We start from the raw sequence: 19,059 nt of genomic DNA, 5'->3' as shown, positions 1-19,059 counted from the left end.
TTCCATTTTGTGCCACACAAGACTGGTGTGTGAAGGGTACTGGGTTCCATCCACACCGGTGGAGTTCCTTACGGAAGCACATTCAAGTTGCACTCTACATTGGACTATGTAGCTGCAGAACCAATATCTAACAGAATGCAGAACATCTAGCTTCATTTTAAGAGGTTAGACCTCTCTGCCTTTTATAAATTTCTTGAGCGGGGTTCAGACCTAACTCCAGTAAACAGGGCTACCTGCTGAAGATCATGTGCTTGTTTAAGTTCTTGCTAATGACATTGACTTCTTGCAGCATTATAGAAAGCTGGAGGGCTGTCCACTGAGCTTGGTCTAGAAATGGAAACAATTCCAGTAAGTTTACCCAGACAAGAAAAGCCTGAAGTTTAGTTTGCGGAGGATTTAAAAAAACCTTACTCTCAGTGGACACAATCTTCCTTTCCTGTTCTTTGGTGGCATACGTCTGCAGTAGCAGCTCCATCTCCTGAGCTAGCTTCTCTTTTTCCTGCTCAAGGAGCTCCAGGAACATGCTGCATTTTTGCTGGGTATTCTGAGCCTTTAAGAGACATCAGCCACAATTCTTTCAGCACACCACTACAGTACCAGTTAAGAACACCAGGGCTCTCCATCCCCAGACTCTTCCCTAAGGCCATCACTCCTTGAAACACTAAATTCCCAACTCTTGTGACTGACCAGCCATTCCATCTTAATGCTTGTAGTCACAAGTTAACCATTTAAAGAACATGACTCTTATTCATCAGGTGCAGAAGCGTGCTAGACTCCTCACAGACAAGTCTAAGCCCAAAGAGTTGATAATCTAAATGATGCACTAGATGGGATAGCATCCCAGGGAGGGGAAATCCAAGGACAAATATAGTTAGAGACAGAATTATGTAGTTGCCCACATTTAGCATCTAGTACATTACTGGTGGTACACACAATTTTAGGGTGGGCTATTCAGAAATGCTCAGCATTGACCAGACTGTATTCCCAATGAAATTGGATTACCGCTGAGTTCAACAGGAGTAGACTTAAGCCAATACTGAATGCTTTGAAAGCCATTTAATTACAAACATTTATTTTCTAGCAGTGCAGCACAAAAGAGGTTTTAGGAATAGGTCTTGATGCTCTGAACTAAGGGATAGTTTGAACGGTGTAGAGGGATCTGTGAGAGGAGACAAAAGGAGTATCCAGGCAGGAACCACTGCTAATGGAGAGAATGAGGCAGGAAAATGCTAAAATGGGGGGGAGGGCGGGGGAGGTAGGATGACGTGTTATGTAATTTTATCTCAATGTAATTACAATGTCAGCAGGTACTATGGAAAGAAAAGTCAAGTCTGCCATCAGTCATGTATGGGAAAGGAAGCACTAGCCACATTTGGTTTATAGTTTTTGTTTAAAGCAAAGCCATTGGCACTGCAGTAGCAGAATCTGTGACTCCTCCAAGGACAGTCACACACTGACAAACACATTCTTTCTTATATAAACTACTTCAGAGCTTGTTCTGCTGCACCACAGAATGAAGCGCCTTCCACTTACTGACTTGAGCGAGGGCGGGCAACTGCACAAGTAGCTCTTCAGCAGCCTTCCTTGTACTCAGGAGTTTCTTGTTCATTTCTTCTTCTTCCTGAGGCAGGCAGAAGTGTGAATTAAGGCCATTCCCCCTCCCCCCTGACAGTTACCAGCTCCCACTGAAATATCTGCCAGGGCCTCAATATCTGCATCTGCACGCCAACCTGGAAGCCTGAAAGCAAAGCCTCGGGAATGGGCATTTCCTCTCCAGCGCATGGGCTATTGCGGGGCTGCTCATGCAGGTGTGTGGGCCATACACTGTACATCCTGCAAGGCTGCTTTTGCATGACTGCCTTGCTTCCTTCCCAAATCCACTAGAGAACAGAAGGTTGGAATTTTAACTTCCTGCTATAAGGTGAGGGTGGAAGGGAATCGCTTGTTACATGGATTTCAGGTGGGTCAGAAATATGAAGCCAGATTTTCCTAGAGTTCAGAGGTGCTTAGATCAGGCATATTTAATTCAGAGCCTTCTACCCTTTGATAAATGTAGGCTGCAGTAAATGCTATTCCTGAGACCCACTAGCTTCGAGCATGACCATTAACATAATCGGCTGTTTCTCATTGATGCAGTTTGAATGGCTGAAGAGTTGGGGGGGGATTTCTTGCTGTTGCTTTGAAATGGGGGGAGGCACTCTAAGAAACTTACCATCTATTCTTCCAGCTGTTTGATGTTATTCTCATAAAGCCTCCTTTGAGCCCATAGCTCCAGCTGAGCCAGCTCCTTGGCCATCTGAAGCTCTTCTATCATTTCCTTCTGTGCCTGCAGTCTGGCTTCCTCCACCTCTATTTCAATTCTGGAAGCAGAAGAAGAGCAAAAGCAGAAGTGGCCACAGCCTGGGCCTACTTTACTGCTTCCTCATGTTATGGAATGGGACTTTCAATGAACTGTTACAGATGGCCCCAAACTCTGCCCATGAGTAGAGCTAAATGCAAAGGGAACCCAGAAAGACATCAGTTTTGCAGAGGGATCAGCAGGTTTGTGTCAGAACACCAAGGACATGGAAGTCAATTCTCATAGGATCTAGTTAAATCCAGTGAAAATAAGAGGGGGAAAGTTATCCTACAACATTCACCATATAGTGGGATTTGGTGCATCATCACTTGGAATGAACATCCTCTGAAATGCATGCTCTTATGTTCCCTCTACTGGCTCCTTCTGCATTACTGTTAAGTATTTCACACCAATACAATATTAGAAGTTTGATAGAATATTGATTAGAATATTGAAATGATTTTATGGGTGTTTATGTCTAAAAACTGGAAGCACTTTGAAACTGAAGAGTGTCTAATGGAAAACTCAAAGGTAGCAGTTTCAGTATGAGTTGTTCAACAATCAAATTAGAAGAGATGCAGGGTGAAAAGACCTATTGAGTCCTAGCCCATCCCTGCCCAGTGTTGGTAGTATACCTCCAGGCTCACCAACATTCTCGCCACTCATTTCAGAAGGATCAAAACCAGTTTATTACAAATTGGGGGTGCGACAGGGAGTCAGGGTTCCTGTCTACTCCCAGGAATCCGATAGTTTCTGGTTCAATAAAGATAGAATTTGAGACAGGTACTTGACAGCATGATGGCCCGGTCAGCTATGCTCCCTTTGAGATCAGAATCTCTTCTGAGTCTCGCATTCATTCAAGTTTCCATGTACTCTGTCTGACATGGGCAGGCATGCCACATTTACCCTAATCCTGCTCTAGAGGAAGAGGAAGTGCAAGCAGACAAGCAGAGTTTCTAATTGAGACTTGTGCAACATTGCCATGTTGAAATATTGATTTTGCCCTCCACATGTAGCCATGAGCAAGTAGCACTGTCTGGGGCAATCTAGGAGCTACAGTCAAGGCAGAACCAGCCCTAACAAATGTTCGTTATTTCAGGAAGTATTTTTGAAGCAAATCTATAGTGCTTGTGAAAGGTGCCAGATTCTAGTAGCACAGTCATTTAGCTATTTTATACTACCTCCCCCCCCGCCACACCCACACCCACCAACCCACTGCCAGCTGCAGGAAGTTTCCCTTATTCCCCCTACCCAGACTAACATGCAAGCATAATTAGCAGAGTCCATTGGAAAATGACATGATCATTCTTATGCACGTGCAGTATTCTACAAAGCCCAGCATTATCCCTTCATTATACAGCAAACAGAGGATCCTCAGCACATAAAGCTGTTAAGACAGAACTGTAAGGGCTCAAATTGCTCGCAAAACGCTTTAACCCTACGACACATGGGGCATTTTCCAAGGCTGCTAGACAAGTTAATACACAGAACAAACTGCTTCTGTCTGCAGTTTCCAGAGTTCCTAGGACTGCAGATCAAATACTTTTGCTCAAAGCAGATATTAGGGAAGGTCACAGAACACATCCAGTTACCTCTGCTTCTGAGCTTCAACTAGCTCATTTTTAGCAAATTCAAAGTCCTTCAGCCCATCAGCTCCCCCTGCTGGCATCAAAGAGGCACGGCACCCATTCTTGACCTCCATTGGGTGATTGAATCTGAAGTAATGGTTCCCACCAAGAATCACTCTGTCCCCCTAACAAGGATAAATAGGAGAGTCACAAGGTATCAAAGCAGTGATCTGAAAGAGGAGCACCATCCCCTCCCAGAAAAAGCCATCTCATTTCAGTATATCCAGTAAGCGAGTTATTAACTTCACACACTGAAGTTATGCCTTAAATATCACAACACAGGGTATCCTCACTGAAACATCACATCTTAGAGTTAACATTATAGGAGACATTCCCAGGCCCAGCCCACAAGGCCCAGAAGAAGCCAGTTTAAGGGAACCACTCTTCTAACAGGGTAGCTTTCTATTGTAATTTAGCCTCAAATGTGCCAGAGTTCACTATTAACCAGTTATTGATTTTAAGAGTGTTTTTCCCTGTTTAATAAGATTGCCCTTGAAAAGGGCTTGAGTGAACCTCAGGGTCACGGATTTGGTATTACAATAGAGATTCACACACAGAAAGATAGTCACTGGCAAAGTGGGTTTACCCCACACACAACCTCCATTAGATATCAAGAACTCTCTTTTCAAGGCTTGTAAAGATCAGGAATAAGGGACAAGAACAGCAGCTATAGCTTTAATAGTTTAAGAGTCATTCTGCAGGTTAGTTCCTCATCTATCCCATACACACTTTACACAAAATCATGGGGAATTGCATGTTAGCTACTGACTGTACATAGGAACACAAGAATGGCCATACTGGGTCAGACCAACGGTCCATGTAGCCCGGTATCTTATCTCTGACAGCGGCTGGTACCAGATGCTTCAGAGAGAATAAGCAGAATAGATCAATTTTAAGTGATCCATCCTGTTGTCCAGTCTTAGCTTTGGCAATTGGGGGTTTGGAGACATCAGGAGCATGGGGTTGCATCACTGACCATCTTGGCTAATAGCCATTGATGGACCCATCTTGCATGAACTTGTCTAATTCTTTTTGAACCCAGTTATATTTTTGGCCTTCAGAACATCCCATGGCAACAAATTCCACACACTGACTGTGCATTGTGTGAAGAAATAAACACTTTGTTTTAAGCCTGCTGCCTATTAATTTCATCAGGCGAACCCTGGTTCTTGTGTTACGTGAAGAGGTAAAACACTTCCCCATTCACTGTCTCCACACCAGTCATGAGTTTAATAGACCTCTAGCATATCCCCCCCCCGATGTCTATTTTCTAAATTGAGCAGTCCCAGTCTTGTTAGCCTCTCTTTATATGGCAGCTGTTCCATACCCCTCATCGTTTTCACTGCCCCTCTCTTCTGCACCTTTTTGAATTCTAATATACATCTTTTTCAATATGAGGCAACCAGAACTGCACACAATATTCAAGGTGTGGGTGTACCATGAATGTACACAGTAGAATTATATATTCTGTTTTATTATCGAACCCCTTCCTTACGGTTCCTATCATTGTTAGCTTTTTTGACTGCCACTGCACATTGAACAAATGTTTTCAGAGAACTGTGCACGATGACTTCAAGTGTTAACAGCTTATTTAGATCCCGTCATTTCGTATGTATACTTGGGATTATGTTTTCCAACATGCATTACTTTTTATTTATCAACACTGAGCAGTAGACGAGGATCTCTACACGGTGTAGGGCGACTGCCTCAGCTAGGAGGTTTCCATTCACAAAGGTCCTGGCATCTGGGATAGGACTTAAGGTGACCACTCCTTGCACATTGGCGATTGGAGGAAAGAAGAGAAAAACCAGCCGTTAGGCCTAACTTCCACTAGACAGAGAGTGCAGCTTTTTGCAGAGTAAGATCATGAATCCTTCAGAATTACACAACAGATAAGCTTGTGAGAAATTGCACTAGTCTTTGAAAGGATACAGTAAGTATCTGCTAGTGTTATGGTTCTTATTTCCAAGGCAGAAGTGGACATATTTTGGAACCCACAAGGTTAAGTGCAGCTCTATTCTGAAAAGAGACTGCAAATAGCACCATGGCATTCCCAGATCATAGTCTCAGTCCCTCCATCAATGGGGGGAGGGATAGCTCAGTGGTTTGAGCATTGGCTTGCTAAACCCAGGGTTGTGAGTTCAATCCTTGAGGGGGCCATTTAGGGATTTGGGGCAAAAATTGGGGATTGGCCCTGCTTTGAGCAGGGGGTTGGACTACATGATCTCCTGAGGTCCCTTCCAACCCTGATATTCTGTGATTTACAAGTAAAGACATTTTTCTACGCGTCAGCCCTTCAAACTCAGTCTGGGACCATAGCTTCAAGCACTCATCTTTCATCCTCAGTCATAAAGGTTCTGCCAGGTTAAACTCAGCCATTAGGGTTTTACAGCTATCACCCCATCTACTTCAAATTGTGCTCTGAGGCAGTGGGTGGCTATAACTGGAGTGCCACAGGCCATTCTGATGCCCAGGTCAGAGAATCCATCTCTTTCAAGGCTGTGATGGCTCTGCCAGGCCAGCCAGAGAATAAAGCAATAGTAACCGACTTCACCAGCTAGGTCTGACTACCCACAGGGAGCAGAACCCGTTGAGTAAGAAGTAGTTTGAAAAGTGAAACTTTTTTTTTTTTAAGACTAGAACCCAGCTATAGTCTGGTATGTACATCTGCCACCAGCATGGACAGCTCCCCTAGCTCAAGCAGAGTGGCACATGACTGAGAAGCTAGCAACCTTTGGGAAGAAAGTCCACGTTCAGGAGTTCAGTGGGGAAATTCAGCAGTTTAGACTCTGGCTAGAAGGCCTGCTTGGAGCTCAGGGAGATCTCCCTTATAGGTGGTTTTAAAATGGTGTCAACTTTAAGAGGACTTACCAGTGGTTCTCTGAAATGAGTGCTCCTGTCAGTTGGATGTCATGCTCAGAGTCTGGATGAAGACTCCCCACTGTGGTTTCTCCCTTTTTGATGATGTAGAGAAACATCTCTGACAGCGGTGGTTCTTTGTTTAGATTTACCAGGTTTGGCAGATGGTTGTCAACTTTAAAGCACACTCCGGCTTTCTATGAGGTGGCAGCAGATAGAACAGGGTTGTAGTCATGAGCGGCTAGTGGGTTAAGGCTAACAGGTGAGAACCTAGCCCTCCCCTCTCACAGTTAGGGGATTTCGTATTTAAAAGGAGGCCTCAGAAACTGAACTCCTTCTAACCTTCAGACAGTCCCCACTACCAGGCAGTAACTTCAGCAGACAGCTGTCAAAGCTGGATTGGCCAGTAGAGGGCACCAGTGTTCTCAAATACAACAGAAGTACACTGAAAATTTAAAGCTGTATATTGTTCTCTGGTACATACAGATACCCAATAGAATAGCAGCCTCTGTTGTAGGCTGGAAAGAGTGTTATGGCAACAAGTTGTCTCACCTATTTTTGTGCAATCAGTTTTTCCAGCTAGAGCTCTTATTGGAATGGGATTTTGTACGAGACAAGTTCTATCACAGAACCCGTCTTCCCATTCAGACAGTTTGATCCTGTACAGAGGATAGCAAGTTTAATATTCCCCCTCCACTCTAGCTTGCTGGTAGTTTTTCAGGACTAATGGGGATTGCTTTGCTTCCCATAAAGTGAGTTACACACTAGGATCTTTTCCTGCTGCTGCAAGGTGACTCTGACTTCACCTGTATCAGTCTTATCCACACATTTAGAGAGAGGTCACCAGCCTCTGCTGGTTAGGAGAGCCTCCCCTCACTCTGGCTATGTAGGATATATGCTTCACTCTCCATACCTGCAGTTCTTGCTCCTCTTCTGTCTTGTGGTGTTCCGCTAAAGCCAGCTTCTCCTTCCAGGACCTAGAACAAGTTTTCAGCCTTACCATGATATCAATTCTACAGTTTCATCACTAACATTACATACATTAGAATACAAAAGTAAGTGTGATTGGCAAAATTAGTGAACAGGAAACCAAAAATCCAGGCCTTTGTCCTAGATGAGTGACATGTGAAGGACCACAGCCCAATGATATATAGAAAGTGGTGTGTTTAAGTAGTAGAAGATCAGAACAGTAAGCTCTGAAATATTTGCTTCTAGCATACTAGAACATTTAACTGAGAAGACCCACATGGCCTATCAAAACCCCGTTCCCTACATGGAGGGGGAGAGATTTCTTACTTCTGTGATTCTGCCAGTTCACTTTCGCGTTCAGCAAGCTGTTCTTTCAGATACTGGATTTCTTGGAGACTAACTTCGTATTTCAGCACATCAATCCCTTGACTGCATTGCTGGGCAGCTCTCAATCTCAGCTTTTAGTTCTTAAGAAGAAGGAAAACACCTCTTTAAAGTTTGTCAGTTCTACTAGTTACATTGGATTCAAACAACTCAAGCCTTCCCCTTTCAGAAGTGACAGCTTTGGCAGTATGGGGCTCCATGGGAAACATCCCTAGGAAAGAGGAAGTTCTCAGTCTGGGAAAACGTATTTTATTAAGTTTTTGCCTGGACTTGTTCTTGACTGTATCCATCTGTGAACATCTAGATCTGATAGTGACAGAATTATTTGAATAATTCTGATAAAAGGTTTTTTGCCTGCAGCTTGTTAGCAGTTCATTGGGAATGTGAGAGATTTGAAAGTAGAGCAGTTTGGATAGAAGAGAATCACATAGTACTTTTATTCTCCAACTCGGAGGATCTCTCTGCCTAGTTCCAGTCCCAGTACCAATTCACTGTGGGACATTCTACAGTAGTTGCTGGCTAGCTACAGGAGTATTCGTCTAGTGAATGTGTTCGCTGGAGTCATCACAGTACATAGATACCCTACGGGTACAGGCACAATTGCAGCAAACATTGGTTTTGGACAATGCATGTCACTTTTGGCCACCTCTAGTAAAAACCCCTGGTGAACTTGGTCAATGTGTACAATACCCTAGCGTAGGAGATTTCTCAGGCAATTATTAAATATAAGAAAAGAAAGCAGCTAGTCACAATATTAGTCTTGGCTCCATACAGCAGAGGCACAAGATAGCGACTCTCGGCTTCAGAAAATATTTCCTTTGGGTCCCTCTAACTTACTGCCCTGTCATGTCACGGTATCAGCGTAATTTGCCTCCCTTCATTTTGTACCATTGTAGGCATCAATCCCAGACCCACAGGCTGATAAGAGACACTTCTCAGCACCATACCTCTGATCAGCACTGCATTGGAATCCTCATTGACCGGGCCACATTAATGATGCTGCAAGCTTGACTGGCGTAGGGCAGCATGCTCAGGGTTTCCTTGACATGTGCAGTGGTTGGGCTGATGGTGGCTATCATGGCTGTCTTAGAGTTACCACCAAGGCTCTCCTCCTAAATCTGCTTTGAGGCTTTTGAAGACAAATTACCAGTGACCACAAGTCACTGGGGAAATGGCAACAAGATCCAGTTTGCAAATCCACCCATCCTCTATCCCACCCTTAATTAAAGGGACAGTGCCATGTGGAATACTAGTTCCTGCAATAGCCTCTAGGGTTAAGGCTCTAAGAAGCCTGGAAGTTTAGCATTAACTTTTGTACCTCACTTACATTGATCAGAAAAGCTCACATGGGAGCCAGAAGCAAAAGTGAAAATGTAAGGGGGAAGTACAAGAGTCACTAGTCAGAGAAGACACTTTTGCTTGTTTATAAAAACTTTGTTAAACCAGAACTATGCAAAAACATCCCTTTAAAATTAGGCCCAATAATCTACAAGGTTGTTAGGCACCCAGATACTACAGTATTGGGCAAATTATAAAATGCCCATGATATTTTAATATCTTGCTTCATTCTATTTTATTAAAGATCAGGTGTCTAATACAGACTTAGGCACAGATTCAGTTAGCATGCAAAGCTTTAAGGAGCAATATCAAGAGACCAGATGGACTAAGCCTTTGATGAAAAATCCCTTACTATTTTTTTCAAAATCTGAATTTGCAGTCCAGCTTTAAAAGCTCCATCAATCGTCCTGTAGGACAGCTCCGTTTCAGTTACAAAACCATGATGTTTAACAAACATGCCCAGAATGGGATTTTAATGGGAAAGCCATGTGAGGGTGCCAGTAGTTTCCTTGCCATACCAGGTTAAGACCAAGTCTCTGTAAGGGATGAAGCACTTCCTCTTGAATAGGGACATTTCAGATAGTGCAGAGATCACCTTCCCGAGGGTGAGCAGGGACTTGTTGATACTAGCACCTTCCTGGAAAGATGCAGTTACCTTTGTAAATTTGGTAATGTAACAGCCAGAAGGGGATTTTGATACAGAAGCTAACTGAATTAACTTAGTTTCTCCCTTTCAGATCCCAGCTATGGCATTCCATCATTATATGGTTACAAAAATGAGAACTGGATCCCAAGACTTGTTCTCTCCCAATAGCTTCCAGATCCAGTTTGCAAATCAGAAGCAAATTTTACATGCTGCTAGAGGTGCGGCTACCAGTTGGATTCTCACATCAGCCCTACTCAAATTCAGCAACCGGAATCAAGCTGCCAGCTAAATTCACAATGTGTGTGGCAGCACAGAATCCAGCTCAGTTGTCTAAAACTGTATTAGTTCTGCTGGATTACCTGTAGCAGGAGACTTCATTTGTCAGTAGAGTAAGCAGATGTGGCACAGAGGAAACATACTATATATGGAGTAAGGTGTGCCAGTTTTATACTGTTACTTTTCTCAACATGGTATCCCATAGAGATCCAGATATTTCAAAGGGTATCCATGTTCTCAGAGTTAAAATAATCCATCTTGCTTAAGTGTGGAGTTTTCCTTGGAGGCTCACATTTTGGGATTAGTTAACCATCATGCTTTAGAGACACCTACTTGGCTGAGAAAAGTCAGTTAAAAATTTAATCAATAGCAGGATGTCAGGACTGGGGATTGTCAGATAGAGGTAACAAGGAGAGACTAACATCAATACTCTGTACTTCTACAGCACTTTCCAGCCAAGAATCTGTTACCCAAGCACTATGAGGTAGGTATCAGATAGGAACTCTGATAAGTAGAGGATCAGGGTCACACTTAATTGGCTTTCCTCTTGGAGACACAGAACCCAGATCTCCCAGTTCTAGTTCTAATGGTTCCTCCAAGGTTGCTACTGCTCCCTTGGAGTTTCATAGACATCATGCCAACTCAGTGGAAGATTTTGCATTTGGATTTAGACAGTTTCCCATCCTCTCCCACCCCAAAGAAAGAAGCATCACCCAACCTTTGTTCTCAGCCCACTGGTTTATGCCAAATTGCAACGCTCACTTCCTGAGAGGTCCACCAAATTCACGTGGCTCACCACCACGTGAGCCTGTGTCTCTCCTCCAGGTGTTATCTCTGCAAGACCACACAAGGGATTAGATTTTGTTGCCACCGAACATAGTGTATGAACATCCAGTATCTTCCCTGCCTCCAGCCTTCAAATCATAGTGGACAGAGCTACGTCATCACATGGCTAGGCAGCAGTCTGCACGCTAGTCCGGTTACTTTAATAGCTCCAAATCTTACTGCACAGGCACGAAAGCCAGTACGGGAAGACTCCAGGGGCCATTTGAGAACAATCCCAGACCTATCCCGAGTCACCAGACTGGAGGGAAGGGGACCACTTGCCTTACTCTGAGCCACGACCAATCTGAACACAATGAGAGGGGGAGCGTCTCTCATTCATGCTAGTGGCTGCTGTGGCTCGCTGCTTGTTTCCAAGTTCCAGCCAGGTCTAGAATAGAAACAAAAATTAGTTTCCACATTGATCCTGCTCAGTGTCCCTCAATGGCTACTCTCCACAACACTCAATGGCCTGGGCCCCAGTCTAACGGTCGCGGTTGACACTTTGCTCCACAGACACAGTGGAGTGGGAAAGGGTAAAGCTAGTCTGTGCAGGAGACAGCTTTTCCAGGAGCCAGTCCCATAGTGTGAAATGAACTCCCCCAGAAGCTAACCCCCCCCCAGTCTGCTTTCAACGGCATGGTGCACTTGTGTCCAGCCTTTTCCAATGGAGAGAGACAGACGTTAAAACAAGTCCCCACACGGCACACAATCCCGCTGTTAGGGAGAAGACAAGAGAAAGAATGAGCCACGAAACAGAGGTTAATCACTTTGCACACTATGGAAACGCGTTCAGACACTGCAGCAAGGAGGGAGACACAAGCACCCGTACAGAACAGAACATCAGCTCCAAGGAATGACTGCATTCCAAGCTATTGCGTGATGCTTTGCTGTTTAAGACTTGCCTGACCATAGCAGCTTACCACGAGACTGCAGGTGTTGCTGATACAGGTTTGCGTCAGGACATATTAACTGTTAGTTCTGACGTGCCCCCCCAGGATACTGGGTTTGCTGCCCCTTTTAGTCTAGGAAGCGGTTCAAAATATCACATAACACTCAATTGCTCTGGCGAGTAAGGGGAGCCACTTATTTATCTGCCTTATCAAATACTCATTACAAACTCCAGGCTACCACATGTTAGCAGCAAATCTGGAGAGCAGCTGCAGCAGACAAGGACAGTCAGTCCCTAAGCTGGTTCTCTCTCTGCTCACCTGTGATTTTCCCCTCCTCCCCTTCCCCCCAGCCCGAATTCTGGATTCGGCCAGCTCCTTATGTGCCCTGGAAATCGGAACGGTTTTGCATGACAGTGCCATATGTAGTTTTGAAGAGAAGGGCTCAGACTTTAAAAAATCTGCTTTCTGTTGATTTTGATCAGCTTGACTATTCCTAGAAGCAGCATTCTCCCTCTCCACCCCTACCCCCCCCCCCAACATTCTCAGCCTGACTGGAGAAAGGAGCAATTTTGTTCCATTTAGCAGAGGATGTCAGTCTCAGCATGGAGCAGGTTAATTGATTTCCAGGTCAGTTAAGAGAATTAACCAGATGAACTGTGGAAACAGCCAAGGAGAGGGGAAACAATAGATGCATGGCTTAGACATTTTTTTTCTTAAAGGCTTTGAAGATAGTTGACCTGGAAACATAATTCATTAGTGAATCTCGTTCTTCCAAAAAAGAAGTCTCAAAGCTTATTTGCAAGCACCGTTGATGGGATAAATGGACAGTGAATCTATGGCATTGCTTACCCTGCAGTACATTGATGCTGCCTTGACAGAACATTCGATAGTCTATTTTATAGTTATAGCCAGCAACTCAGCTAGTAGGGCTCTCTCTCTCTCTCTCTCTGATGTTAGATAGGAAAAACTGGAGGAAATCAGCTCTTTGGGCCAACATAACAAATGCCTATCTCCAGTGCACAGGAGAGAGCTTGGTGGACATTAGAACTAAGCACTGGGATTGGAAGGAGAGACAAGTGTTGACCAGACAGCTCAAAAATCAGAAGTAGAGACAGATGAGATCAAGCATGCCTATTTCATTAGGCCTTGAGTATACCATAAAAATTCAGTTTAGGAGAGATAATATCTTTTACTGGACCAACTTGGTCCACCCTTGTGTGAATATCATCCTGGGCCCAACATAGCTACAACACTGCATACAGATTAGGAGAGCAAGCTAGAGAGACAGAAACCCTCTGCATTTTCAGAGGAGAATGTTATGTGCATTGCTATAAGATTTAATGGGGGAGGTTCATTCATCAAACAACTGCCCTGAAATTGCTGGAAGAGGGCACAAGTTACTGTTATGGAAAGAAAGAACCAGAAAGACATGCCACATGAAATGGTCCAGAAGCCCTGGAAGAGAGACCAGACAAAGCTGCAAAACAGGACAGCTTATGGCATCATCCATAAGAGAGCCAGGAGAAGAGGTTCACTCCTTAGGGATTGTAGAGATAGAGGAAAAAAAAGAATGCCTCAAAACAAAGGAGATGAACAAGAACATTAAATGGGAACATTTCCACTTGCGCACAGGGAATGGACAGTTTGCTAAAATGGCAGGAGCACAAAATTATTCAGTGAGTTCGATAAATCAGCAGGCATTTGGCAGATTCTCCAGGACAAAGCAAGTGCCAAGATTTGTACTTTCAGTACCCTGTTTGATAAATACTACCAGCTCCTGGAATGCATTCAGCACCCAGAGTACCTCACCACGCAGCAACCCACATATGAGAAGGGATTGCAGGAGTGAATGGACACTGATGACAGAGTCATCCCACATCTTGTAGGATACTATGCAGTGCCATGCTTCCTACTGACAGATTTTCACAGGAAGATCCACCAAGCCCCGAGAGCACAAACACAGCCAGGCTAGATACAGCAGTAGCAATACTGCAGTTACTTCCTAAATTATCATTTGTTGTTCCCCTAAGACCTGTCACACAATCATTACTGAAAGATAAGCAACAACTAAAAGATTAAATATTGATGCTACCCAGAATTCACGTACAGTACATTCTTCAGTAAGTTAATGCCACTGATATGCTCCACAGCCTTTCAAACTGACAGGTGGGCAGACAGGTTGAGCCATAGTTTCAATTTTACTGAAATCCCCTTTTGCATACAGATCTTCACCTTTGGGAAAGGGCTTGTGCCAGTGAACTGAATGACTGAGCAATAGAACATCAGAGCATTTTTACATTTAGTAGCCTGGTACCTTAACTATTCATTTTACTTGGCACTCTTTCCCCAGAGGCAGCTATGGGAGTTGGCAGTGTCACCAGGTTACCAGAGAAAACACAGCAATACAATAGACAAACAGACGGCCTAAATGTTGTTTACACACACTCTCTCTCTCTCTCTCTCTAGAGTGAGCAAGTCACTAGCAAGAGATCTTATTTCCATGGGACAGAGCCACTCTGGTACCCAGTGCTTCAGACCCAGCTGTCCCTCTTTACCCAATTCGCTCCTCATTGCAAAGCAGAGAGCATTGTGGGAAAGCAGTTGAGTTTTGTTGTACATGAACATCTGTTCACACTGTACTGAAGGACCAAGCTCAGTCTCACGTCCCAAGTTAATATCGGTATACCATTTGGCAGTATAAAGTACAATTTCTAGCCATTCCAGTCTGTGATTAGACTTATTCAGTGGCCTTAGGAAGTACTGCATGACCACAACCTCCTTTTGAGAGGTGCAACCCCAAAGTTTTGCCTACATATGCTGATCTGCCCCTTCCTGCCTACCCCCTGCACACACTGAGGAAAAAATTGTTCCCATACCACTCAGAGGTAACATGATCCAGTGGACAGGACACTAGACAGTTTGGAGATGTAGGTTCTAGTCTCAAGTCTGCCATACAGCTGGTCCATGGCCTTGAGCCAATCAGTTCACTTTGTGCCTCGGTTGACTCTCCTCCCCCATTCCCCCCCCAAAAAAAACACTTGAACTGCTTTGTAGTAGTTCAGTTGTAAGCTCTTCAAGGCAGGCACTGTCTTGTATCTGTACAGCACCTACTATAAAGGGGATTTGATCTTGGGTATTGCCATTAGGCAAATAATGCCCATCCCCCACAAATTTCCCCAACCTGAAAAATAACTAAGCTCTTACTATTTTGCATTTCCATACAAAGTGCTGTACAGCACGGTGGGATCTCCAACAGGACACAGCATCGTACAAGTAAAAGGCAGCTGGCGCTGAGTCTACCACACAATAATGGGCAAAGGAAAGGGTGGCCTGGCTAAGGACAGCAGGCAAGCTCCTGGCATATTTAATGTCCATTCACTACAGGATGGACACTTATTTTCAGCCATAAAAGTGATTGGAGAGAAGCAGAAATAGCTAGTTTAGATTCCAGTTAGCCACTATCAGGAATAAAGATGAAGGGAAGAAGACAGCAGTAGATGGAGCTAGTGATGCATTAACAGAGCTTTGAACTAAGGCAGATTTACCTGCACATCTGCAAAAGAGCCAACCACATACCTGGGAGGATAGGAAAGAGGCACTATATTACTAGAAGGTAAAATAATAATTGTAGGACATCTGCTTCGTTGTCAAGGACCATGAGGGAAATAAAGCTGTTGTCCCCTCTAGCTAAAGCCTGCTGTTTCTTTTTCCCCAGACTCCCAACCACCAACTGCTCCACGGTTTGGATGCCAATCCAATTTTGACGCCTCTAATTCACTCCAGAGACTGTTTATTTTAACTTTATCAAGAGAAGAGAAAAACTGTGTTAGACTAAAAAGAGCATCTGGCAACACAATGGTCTCCTTTTGCTACCAGGTACCAGCATGGTCCGGGATATTAGCTGAATGAGTCGAGAGAGCAATACACACCATGCGTTGAAGTGCAGGCTTATGGAGTCCCACAACATAGTTACCCTGATCTGGAAGGATAGCTTGTAGAGAGCACAGCTCCCAGTAGGCAGCCCTCCATCTTGAGCCAGACAGCTGGGCCACATGAGGGACCTGCAATATTTTTTCTATTAGAAAAGGAGGCCAAAATGCGGTCTAGCCTGCTGGATTTGACCAGCTGACTAACGCAGCCCTTAGCTGTGCAAGCACTGGGTGTCCAGGCCTGCAGGGTCTTGTTTGGAAGTTAATGTTAACTACAGGAACAGTTAAGAGATACAGCCACAGTGGTTAGGTTGTTCCAGTGTTTCCAAATCTCAGGCTTCCTTTCCCCATTCCCCCATAAGAGTCATGCAGCCTTGCAACAATGGCAGCATATTCCTCAGAGTCCAGCTGATGAGACGCTACCATCCAGAACTAGCAACACTTAGGAGTTCTCCTTTTCCACCCTCTAAAGCAAGCCCTCCCTTCATATCTTTGACAGGCAAGTACAGGAGTTTCATTTTGATTTTAAGAAGCCAGTTCTAGGCTGTCTGGATACAGTCAGTCTGAACACTGCACAACTTGTGTGCCATGAGGTTGCATTCTCTGTTTTGTGCGAGTCACATACTCCTGCAACAGCAGGATCTGCAATAGTTCTGAAGAGACTTCTTGCAGTATAAGAAACAATTGTTTACTGATTAAGCCAGGGAATGTGAGTCCAGACCTCTTGAGTTCTAGTCTCAAAAGGTACCACCAATTTGTTGCAGGGTCTTGGTCAAATCACACCACCCATATGCCTCAGTTTTGCTATCTGTAATGAAAGCATCTTCTTATCTTGTAGGGATAATTCTTAACTATATTCACACAGTGTTTTGAAGATAAAGCACAATGTAAGTGCTATGTATTTATCTGTTTTACTTGGAAATAAACTTTCCAGTTAATTCTACAATGAGAACCTTAACAGCAGAATCAATATGATAGCTTCATGTTGATCAGAGTGCACTGCAGCTACATAGCACGCACAGTGCTGAGCTGAGCAAACCCTGTTTTTCATCTGGGGCTGGAGAGATTAGAATCCTGTTAATACTAGTCCCTTGAAATTAATGCAGCCTCTGCTTAAACCTTGGAGAGTTGTCAAGTGCGATACTTCCTGTTTTAATAGATCAGTATCAAGGAGTTTGGTCTCATGTGCAGATACTTGTCTGGAGTCCCTATAATTAGGCCCATCTTTGTGTCCAGAGCTCTAAGCCTTTGGGATAAGAGCTATAATTCAGTGGACAGCCTGTTGTTAATAGCAAGCGTCAGTTTTCCAGGATGGCTTATCTGAAAGGCACTTGTTAAGCCATTATATACATTGCTTTTCGTTTGGAACAATTAAGCTTCTCTTCACCAGGACACTCCACTAGTGGTAAAACTATGCAGGATAGCTGGTGCCCTGAAGGCTTTAGAAGCTGGAACCTACTACCTAAAAAGCTCTTTGGCGAGGCTTCTCTCCTGTGCACCCCAGAGTTATCCCAGGTTATGGGAGCATTTCCTCATGTACCCCAACTCTATCCATTTCCCAGGGGGAGAGCAAGGCACCCTTCTATATCCTACAGGACACAACTGAACTGCTCACTGGTCTGACCACAAAGGGGAAGAGCAACAACTTGAGATCTAGAGAAAAGTTTTGGAGTCTGTTTAGAGCTGGATTAGACAGAGGCTACTGCTCAAATAAGGCCTCATCAGGATAAGGGGTCATCTGCACTTCTGCTCAGACTTCAGCTCTGAGTAGCAGCAGTCAGGGAAGCTCAGATCCTGTCAGATCCAACACCAGTTCCAGGCTGTAATCAAGACTGTGGGGGCAGTTCTGCCTCCAAGTTTCCGGATGCCCTCCCATCTCCAAGAGGAAAGCCTAAAGGAGTTTAGATTTGGGAAGATTCTCATTTTAGACAGTTTAAAGGAAAGTTAAACAGTAAGGGACAAACTGTTGTTATACCTGCGAGCCACCCGTTGACTTCAGTGCAGAAATCTCTGGATATGTCAATACTGGAAAAAACCCACACACCCCACCTCCCCTGCACACAAACGACAACAAGTCTTACAGCCTGGGCTAACTGTCTCAGGATAGTAGTGTAGACGTTCCTGCTCTGGCCAGAGCCTGGGCTCGGAAACCAAGCAAGAGGAGCAGGTCTCAGAGCTTGGGCTACAGCCCGAGCAGGAGTGTTAACACGGATATTTTTAGCCCTATAGCATAAGCCTAAGTCTTAACCGGACTACAAGACTCACTGCCATGGGGCTTTTTTGTAGTGTAGATATAGAATCAGTCTTCATTTTTACAACTGAGCATGCAGTAAACTTGGAGTTTGTTGCCTAAACAGAAATGTATCTTTAAAAGTAGGATAATTGTACTAGATACAGTTTGGAGGCAGAAGGATGGTGACTGATGCAGGAGTTAGTGCAGTTTCACAATCTAAAATAAATAAATAAATAAAATTAACAGACTATACTTACGTAAAAAGGCCAGTTACATGAGGACCAAGGATTGATGTTCTTGTACTTTCAGCTAAATCGGGTGTGTGGGTGTGTGAGAAGATTGATTATATTAGGATTACTTCTTTAACACAAGCAATAGCAAGGCATGAAAGGTGGACACCTTGGGAATTTAGACACATCATGATAGAAAACACCAAGCAAAGACTGAAGGAGAGATCTTAATAGTCTTGCATTCTCCCACACTGGATTCTCCCTCCAGCAGCGAAGCCTGTAGTCTCTGCTCTGACTACAATGGACTCCTCCAGCTTCTTACCCCATCCCCGTATTAACGGTCCCAGATTGGGCCTCTGCTTCAGCATGCAGTAGTAAGACCACCATCAGGATCCAGGGAGTGATTCTCCCATGCAGGTGCTTGAGTACCACCACTCACAACCCTCTGAACTCCAAAGCATGTTCTTCCCCTCAATTAAGGGCCACACTGATAACTTCTGCTGCAATAAGAATA

General features: G+C 44.2%; 1 pseudogene; it reads right to left on the bottom strand.

The window, feature by feature from the left end:
- Positions 1-1,532: 1,532 nt before the first annotated feature.
- Positions 1,533-18,913, bottom strand: LOC119844342 (annotated as a pseudogene).
- Positions 18,914-19,059: the final 146 nt, after the last annotated feature.

This window comes from Dermochelys coriacea, chromosome 16, assembly GCF_009764565.3.
Source record: "Dermochelys coriacea isolate rDerCor1 chromosome 16, rDerCor1.pri.v4, whole genome shotgun sequence".
In the NCBI taxonomy this organism is placed as follows: Eukaryota; Metazoa; Chordata; order Testudines; family Dermochelyidae; genus Dermochelys; species Dermochelys coriacea.
Note: the sequence above shows the minus strand (reverse complement) of the source record. Positions and strands in the feature narration are given on the sequence as shown.